This window comes from Tamandua tetradactyla, chromosome 5, assembly GCF_023851605.1.
Source record: "Tamandua tetradactyla isolate mTamTet1 chromosome 5, mTamTet1.pri, whole genome shotgun sequence".
NCBI lineage: Eukaryota > Metazoa > Chordata > Mammalia > Pilosa > Myrmecophagidae > Tamandua > Tamandua tetradactyla.
In genome coordinates this window covers 47,263,064-47,272,428 of record NC_135331.1, presented here as the reverse complement: position 1 = coordinate 47,272,428, position 9,365 = coordinate 47,263,064, and positions in this window count along the sequence as shown.

Genomic DNA, 9,365 nt, shown 5'->3' with positions numbered 1-9,365 from the left:
GCTGAGAGAAAATAAAATAGTTTTCAATAAATAGATATGGATTATAAAATTTAGTGTTGTTAGTATCTTACATTAGCATGGTGATTTTGTCACAATGAATGAATGAATATTGATACATAATGATTAGCTGAAGTCCATGTTTTATTCAGATTTCCTTAGTTCAGACGTACATTTTCTGTTCCAGGATTTCATCCAGGATCCTACATGACATTTAATAGTCATGCTCCCTTATCTGCTTCTTGGCTGTGGCAATTCCTAGTCTTTGATGACCTTGACAGTTTGGGGAAGTCCTGGTCAGGTATTTTATAATATGTTCTTCTGTTGAAATGCGGCTGATGCTTTTCTTGTGTTTAGTCTGGGGCTGTGTGTTCTGTGGAGAAAGACAACATAGGTAAAGTACCATCTTCATTACATCGTATTGAGGGCACTGCTATCAATATGATATCACTGTTGATATTAATTTTGTTCATCTAGATGACATAGCATTAATCAGGTTTTCCCAATGTAAAATTATTCCTTTTCTCCCTTTCTATGTGGTATTCCTTGGAAGTCACCGTGCACAGCCTATAGAAAAGGAGTAAGGAATTATGCTCCACTCCCTTCAAGGCAAGGTAACTACACAGATTATTTGGAATCCTTATCCATGAGAGATTTATCTCTTCTACCCCAATTTTTTATTTTTTGAATTTTTATTTATATCAATATGGATGCATGGCTATTTATTTTAATACTTTGCTTTATATTCCAACAATTATTGAATTTATTTTGTTGCAATAACTATTCCAGCTTTAGGCAATGAGAGCTCTTTCAGTTGTTATGATGTCATTTTGATATACCCTTTTCATTGTGGGTTGTTGTCTGTTAATGCTGTTGTGGGGTGTGTTTGTTTGTTGAGGACTTCTTTACTTTCTGGCCCTACAAGATGCTCGAGGCTCATCTTGCATATTTCTTGCCCCAGTCCTGAAATCAGTCATTCCTTCAAGGAGACCTACTTCCTTTTCTTAGAATATGGTATTAAAAACCAAGATCTAGTCATTAGATATACTGGTTCTTAATTTGGTATTAAGAACATTCTAGGCCCACTCAGTGACAAAGTAGGGAAATAAATGTGTGTATACTAAGCTATGTATATATACATATCTATAAATATTTCTATATATAACATCTGTATCTATGTTAAACCCAATGTGAGTTCACACAGATATCCCCATTCTATGTTGTTACAAGCATCACTGTAGTCTCCTTCCCTTGTTTATCTGTTACCTCCACTCCAAAAATGAGAAACGTGGCTTCCACAATCTGCTGTCCATTTAGTTTATTGTTTAATTCCATTGTGTGTGTATATAGCAATATTAGAATTATTAACCAGACCTCTGTGGAAAAAATCTTTATCAACTAGAATACATTGCTTAGCCCAGTTTCTTTGGCTTTTGGTCTTACAGACTCCACTCATTTCCAAAATTACTTAGATTTGCACCATCTACCCTGCCCTCTTTAGAAAGATGTTTCACAATTTGCAATACAGTTAGTTTGGTCACATTCTATATTTTATCTTGGAACCTCCAACAACCTAAATGATTGTTTTTAAATTTGCATGCATTAAGGTTCACTCTTGGTGGTGTAGAGCCCTATGCATTTTGACAAATACACTGCCATGCATCCATCAGTATAGGCTCATACAGAAGAATTTCACTGCCCTCAAAAGTCCCCTATGCGTCAACAGTTCAACCTCCTCCCAACAACAGAACCTTTTGCGAACTTTGATCTTTTTGCCATCTCCATATTTATCCCTTTTTCAGAATGTCATACAACTGGAAGCATAGTGTATAGCATTTTCAAGAGGGTTCTTTTCATTATAGAATTATGTGTGAATTTAACTGTCTTTTCATGTTCAATAAATCATTTTTTAATGCTGAATTAATTCTATCATATGAATATGCCATGGTTAATTTATCCATTCACCTATTGAAGGACATCTTGGTTGCTTCTCATTTTGGCAATTATGAAAAAGGTGCTATAACTATTGATGTTGAAACCTATCTAGTACTTACAATTAATCAAAGGTCCATGGATCAAGGGGTGACACAAGGGACTGAAACTGTGGTAGTTTGTATCCTTGTGTTGTTCAAAAAGGGAGCCACTCACCACATTTGACTAATAATTACTTGAAATATGGCTAGTCCTAAAACTGAGATGTGCTTCAAGTCTAAAATACACACCAGATTTCAAAGACATAGTTTTGAAAAAAGAATGGAAAATAACTCGTTAATAATTGCTTATACTGACCACATGTTGGTATGATAACATTTGAGATATATTGGCCCAAATAAAATATATTATTTAAATTTAAAAAATAAATGTGCAAGTTTTTGTGTGAACATAATGATTTCTGATAAATTGGGTAAATACCTAGAAGCACGATTGCTGTGTCTTATGGTAAGATGTTTAGATTTGCAAGAAACTGCCAAGCTCTCTTCCAAAGGGGCTGTACCAATTCTCATTTCTAGCAGTAACAAGTGAGAATTCCTATTGTTCTGCATTTGCAACAGTATTTGGTATTATCAGTTTTTTTTATTTTCACCATTCTAGTAAGTTGGTAGGGTTATCTTGCAGTTCATTTAATTTGCATTCCCATGATGACATGATGGTGAGCTTCTCTTCATATGCTGGTTTACCATCTGTCTATCCTCACTGATGAGGTATCTATTCAGATCGTTTGGTGATTTTGTTCCCCTGATGTTGAACTTTAAGTGTTCTTGGTATATTTAGGACAAAAGGCCTTTACCAGATAAATGTTTTGCAAATATTTTCTCCCAGTGTGTGGCTTGTCTTTTCATTTGCTTAACAATGTCTTTCTCAGAGCAGAAGTTTTAATTTTATAAAGTCTGACTTACCTTTTTATTTTTTCTTTCATGGATCATGCTTTTGCCATTGAATCTGCAAAGTCACTGCCGAATTCAAGATCACCTAAATTATTTCCTTTCTTATCTTCTAGAAGTTTTATAGTTTTGTATTAAATATTTAGATCGGTCATCCATTTTTGAGTTAATTTTTTATGAAAAGTATAAGGGCTGTGTCTAGATTCTTTTTTTCTTTTTTCTTTTTGCATGTGTATCTCTGGTTTCCCCAGCACCATTTATTGAAAAGACCATCCTTTCTCCATTGGATTTTGTCTTTGGCCTTTTTTCAAAGATCAGCTGACTATATTTGTGTGAGTCCATTTCCGGGCTTTCATACTTTCTATTTACCTGTTTGTCCATTCTTTCATCAATATCACATTGCCTTGACTATCATAACTTTATAGTAAGTCTTGAAGATATGTAAGGGCATACATATCTGCAGTTTTTTCTTTTTCGTCACTCTTGTGTTGCTTATTCTGGATCTTTTGTCTTTCCATATAAACTTTAGAACCAATATGTTGATATCCACAAATAACTTGCTAGGATTTTGATTGGTATGGCATTGAATCTATAGATCAAGTTGGGAACAAACTGATATATTAACAATATTGAATCTTGCTATCCATGAATGTGGAACATCTCTTTCTTTCTTTAGACCTTTGATTTCGTTCATCAGAATTTTATAGTTTCCCCCATATAGATCTTGTACATTTTTTTTAGATTTATGCATAAGTATAAATACATTTTTTGGTGCTAGTATAAATGGCTTTGTGTCTTTAATTTCAAATTCAAGTTGTTTATTGTTGATATAGGATCTATATTGTTGACATATAGGAATATATTTATATATATAGTTGATATATAGGATATATATTGTGATATATAGGAAGGTAATTGATCTTCTATCTTGTAACTTTGCTTAATTGCTTATTAATTCTAGAAGTTTTTAAATCTATTCTTTGGGACTTTGTATATAGACAAAAATGTTATTGCATAAAAAGACAAATTTGTTTCTCCCCTTCCAATGTGTATACATTTTATTTCCTTTTCTTTTCTTAGCACTCATTTGGACTTCCGAAACAATGTTGAATAAGAATATAGGAGAAGGCATCCTTGCATCCTTGTTCTCCATCTTAGCAGTAAAGCATCTACTACCTCAACCTTTTCCTCTTCTTTTTTTTTTTTTTTTTACTTTTTGTTTATTTTCTATTTTCTTTTTTTGTTTGCTTGTTCTTTTTATTCCCTTGGTTTTTTTTTTTTTTTTGAAGGAGAATTTTACTGGATATAATATTCTAAGCTGATTTTTTTTTGTCTTTCAATACCTTAAATATTTCATTCCACTTACTTCTTGCTTGCATGCTTTCTGATGAGAGGTCCAATCTAATTCTTATCCTTGTTCTCATGTACACAAGGATTATTTTGTTTTTGTTTTTAACCTTGTGCTTGTTTTAAAGATTTTTGTTTCTCTCCCTCTCTTTCTAGCTCTCTCTCTTTGGTTTATTTTTTTGCTTTGATTTTTTGCAGTTTTAATATAATATTCCTTGGTCTAGCTTTTTGGGGCATACTTGTCCTACTTGGAATTCTCTGAGATTCCTGAATCTGTGGTTTGGTTTCTGGGCCGAAATAATTAATTTTGAAAAGTTATTGGAAACTATTGCTTCAAATACTTCCTCTGTTCCATTTTTCACTTTCTTATACTTTTGGTATTCTAATTATGCCTATGTGATACATTTTGGAATTGCCCCACAGTTTTCAGATATTCTTTTCTGTTGTGTGTGTGTGTGTGGGTGTGTTTTCATTCTGTCTTCTATTTATATTTCAGTTTGGGAAGTTTCTATTGACCTATCTTCAAGCTCACTCAATCGTAACCAGTCTACAGATTATTCCGTTAAGGATATTTTTCATTTCTGATGCAATATTTTTGGTTACTAGTGTTTCCTTTTATATATATATAAGATTTCTATGTCTCTGCTTAGATTACCATTTCATTTTGCCCATTGTCTACTTCTTCCATTAAAGTCCTTAACTTATTAATCATAGTTGTTGTAATTTCTGTGTATGATAATCCCATCATCTGTATCAAATCTGATTCTGATGCTTGCTTTGTATCTTCAGATTTTGCTTTTCTTGACATTCGGGGTTTCTCTGTAATTCTTTGTTTGTCCTTTAATCTTTGTTTAAAGATGGACAGGTTGTACTGGGTAGTATGAATTGTCATAAATAAGCCTTTAATATGTTTATGCTAATTTGGCTAAGAATTGAGTTGTTATTAATTTGCTCTAGCTATGGGTTCCTGAGGCAACAAATTCATATGGCATTTTTGTTTTTTACTTTCCCTTTGTCTTTGGGTTTTCCTAAGAATTCCTTCTTAAATAGGGTCTGTGTCTTGCAGTTCTTTCAGCTATGGTCCACTGCTATTATTTTGGAGCCCTGTTGGTGTGGTGGTAAGGTGTAAGGGAGGGAAAATATTCTATAGTGCCATGGTTCAATCTCAGTCTATTAGTAGACATAGGCTTCTGAGTCGTGACCTTCACAATAATTTCTTTAGTGCTATAACTTCCTTTTCTCATTTAGTGAATTAATATTTGCCAGTGGATAATAAAAATTCATTAATTAATTATTTAAAAATTAAAACTAATACTATTTTTTTTGGAAAAATATTACTTAATTACTATCCTCAATGTCTTTTCCCCAGGTGAGATAAGGCTCTGGTAAAATCTTTTTCCCTGGATTTAGGCTTTGTTATGGAGATTACTCTGGGTGTATTTCAGAGTTTAATGTTCTCCTGCCCTTAACATGAAGGAGCCTTTCTCAGTTCACCATTGTGAGAACTTTGTGGTGTACCTGGGATAAAATCCATGAACGTGTGGATGCCCCATCCCCGCCCCCATGACTGTGATCCAAGGGCTTTCTCACTCTTAAAACCATCATCAAAACTCCATTTGGTATGCCAAGTCCTAAAGTATTTATTATCTGGCCCCTTACAGAAAATATCTGTTGAGAACTGGCCTATGTGCACATACTGAACTTTTCATGGTGTACTTTGAAGTAATTATTTTATATCTTCAAGTAAAATGGAAACTTCCAACTATCTAGACCTCTTTAATTCACAATTTTTCTGATATAGTTGTCAAATATATTACATCTAGAGTCAACAAAAATCCCACCAGCAAATGTTAGGATTCTTGCTCTCAACATTCATACATGCTTTTAAAATATAATGGAGAAAAATCATAGTTCCTTGCCACATGAACATTTTTAACATGATTTTTTCCTTCATCAACCAAGCAAGGGAGTCTCGAGGGCAAACCTTTAGCAGATGGAGTGTTGTATGATGTAATATAATCAGGGAGTGACATACTTTGAGGAAATTATCAATGTACATAGATAGATAACATTATCTTTAACAATATTGGTCATTTGGGGTAAATTTTAACATATGAATGAATGAGGCCATATACTGATGTATAATTAATCCCATATCATATATTTGACTCATTTTGAGAAGGTTTTACTTGGTGGAATGTAAAATTCTAACACCTAATCAGCATAAATGTATGAAAGAATGAATTTTATTCTTTATTTCTTGTTTTTATTGCTTTTATTCATATAGAAAACCACAATAAGTTAAAAATCATCCTCTGAAATCATAAAATTGAAAGAGTCGGGTGGGCCATGGTAGTTCAGTGGCAGAGTTCTTGCCTGCTATGCTGGAGACCCAGGTTCAATTACCAGTGCCTGCCCATGCAAAAAAAAAAAAAAGAAAGAGTCCTAAAAGATCCCATATTATATAAGACAATAAACAATCACTTTCTTACAACAATCACTCACATTGTTTGATTGATATCTTTTCTTCTTACATCCCATTTATATTAAAATTATAAATTAAAAAAACACTGATTCTAAATTTCATCACCCTAACATCAAACTAACAATATTTTGAATTTTCTTGCAATCACAGTTTCATGGGAATCTGTTTCTCATTTATCTTTAACCAATTTACATGCAATTTATATCACATTTTTCTCTTTTTTCTAAGCTTTACCATGATGATAAATTGTCCTCATACCCTTAATTTTAATTGGTACGTAATATGCCAAGAAGAGATTGCACCAGGATTATTGCAAAGAAGTCTCTCTTGTTGATAATTACAATGTTTCCAGTTTTACTCAATTTAATATACTATAATAAAAATTGGCATCTATAGTAATTCACATTCTTAAATTATTTCCTAAATTCTCAGAAGTGGAATTAGTGTTTAAAAATTAATACTATTTTTATTATTTTTATATTTTTGATTATTTAATAACTATCCCCAAACACTGCCCTTTATCAACAATGTATAAACTTACTTTCTTTACTTTGCTCTTTTAATCATTGAATGCGTCTTTTTTGGAGGAGGAAGTTAACTTAATAGGTATAATGGAATCTCACTGTCATTCTGCTGTACATTCTTTGATTGATTAGGTTTGCATTTCTTTTTTTTTTTATATTGTCTTTTGAGAATTGTCTGTTTGTGCCCTTCGTCCTTAGGAATGAGCTCTTAATAATCTCTCTGATAAGCAACAAATAAATAATTGTAATGATTTTTAATAATCCGCCAAACAACTTTTTAGAGACTATCATGCTTTGGAGGCTTTATGGACCCCCAGAGAAGTTTGTTCTTCAGTTGGTCTATTTCCATGGAGTTAGACTGTTGTGGGTGGGACTTTTGTTTAAGTTTTTCAATTGAAATGTGACACTCCTCCTTCGGGATGGGTCTTAATCCTCTTACTGGAGTGAGTCCTTTATAAGAGAATAAAACACATACAGAAACAAAGAGATGAAATTCAGAGATGCACATGGCAAAAGACACAGAAGCTGAGGAAAGAAACCACAGATGGAGAAGTAAGAAGTCGAAACCAACAAAACCTGGGAGAGAAGGATGAGCAGATATGGCCATTTGCCTTCCCATGTGATAAGTGTTCTGGATGCCAGCAGCCACTGTCCAAGTATTGCACTGTTAATGCCTTGAGTTGGACAGTTTCACAGCTTAAGATCTGTAAATTATAAGTTAATAAATCTCCATTGTAAAAAAAAAAACAACAACCCATTTCTGATATATTCTGGTGGTTTAGCAAACTGGAAAGACGATTGCAAAGCCCCTGTAATCTTATTTCCAGAAATACTGCTTTTTGTCCATAGAAACCAGCTTTCTACAGGTCTTATTGGTGAACATAAATTGTGCACACACTAGAGACAAGGTGTTTTACATGTGCTATATCATTGAATTATTTCTGTCAGTCCTGTACGGATTTTATCATCAGCATCATCAGTTTAGAGGTGACTGAAAAATAATCTAGAGATGGTAAATGACCAACAGTCATACAGCTGGTTTGTGGTGAAACCAAAAATGCATCCTCCACACCACATACCTTAATCAAGAAACACTAAAACATGCAGGAAGTATTCATATTTATATGAGCAAACTGCCACATTCAGACTGTCACAGGATGGCTTGATTCTTATGTCACATTTCTGAGCTTTAGCTTTAGTCTTGTGACCAGAAAATTCCCAAAGAATGATGATGTTAAGCTTATCCCTCAATATGATTGAAGAGCTGGAATTATTGGAGATATTTTCATCATTATCCATGTGAATCCACAAAGGGAGTGAGATGGAATAAGAGCCTCAGCTCTTCCATTAATTCCCTGAGTGACCTCAGACAATTTGTTTAATCTCTTAGAGTCACAATGTCCCCATCTTTATGAAAGAAATCTTGCTTCAGATTAAATGAAATTATGTAAGTAACGGACCTACTGGTGTGTTAGATGCATATTACGAGCTCAAAAGATGGTGGCTATTTTTGTCTTTGGTTTCCAAGATTTGAGTAGGATACCAAGTGTTGAACACCTCCAGATGATTTGCTCAGGCTTTATTTCTCTTGAGAGTCACTGAACTATTTAATTCTTGCAAAGACTTTAATTGGAAAAATTTAATCCATTTTGGAACTTCTAACAAGTACTCACACATTGGAAACTTTCCAGTGTAGACTAAATTGCCCATAGTATATCTCTGGACAATTTCATGTCCTCCAAAATCTGTGTTCCTTGACTGTATTCATTGTGCAAATTCCTGAAATAGGTTTAAATAATTGATTGAGGAAAAGAATAAAGAACCTCATACTGCTAACAAGATTGGATTCTGGTTCCCACAAGCCTAATTACTTCCCTGCAAAATGCCTTTCTGTACTCTTTGACTCTTGTCTCTAAATGCAATTAGCTACAGCCTTATTTTCTGCTTCTGCTCTTTGTCTATAGGTTCATTCTTCAAAGGAGGTATGCATTGCAGATTATTACTTCTCTATTCAACACTGTTATAGGCACAATCACAAGACAGCAATACTTCTTTTTTGGGAGCAGCTTTATATTCTAAATTGTTCCTGATGTCACAGTTTTGTCTAAGGAGATGCCCAATGGAATGCGT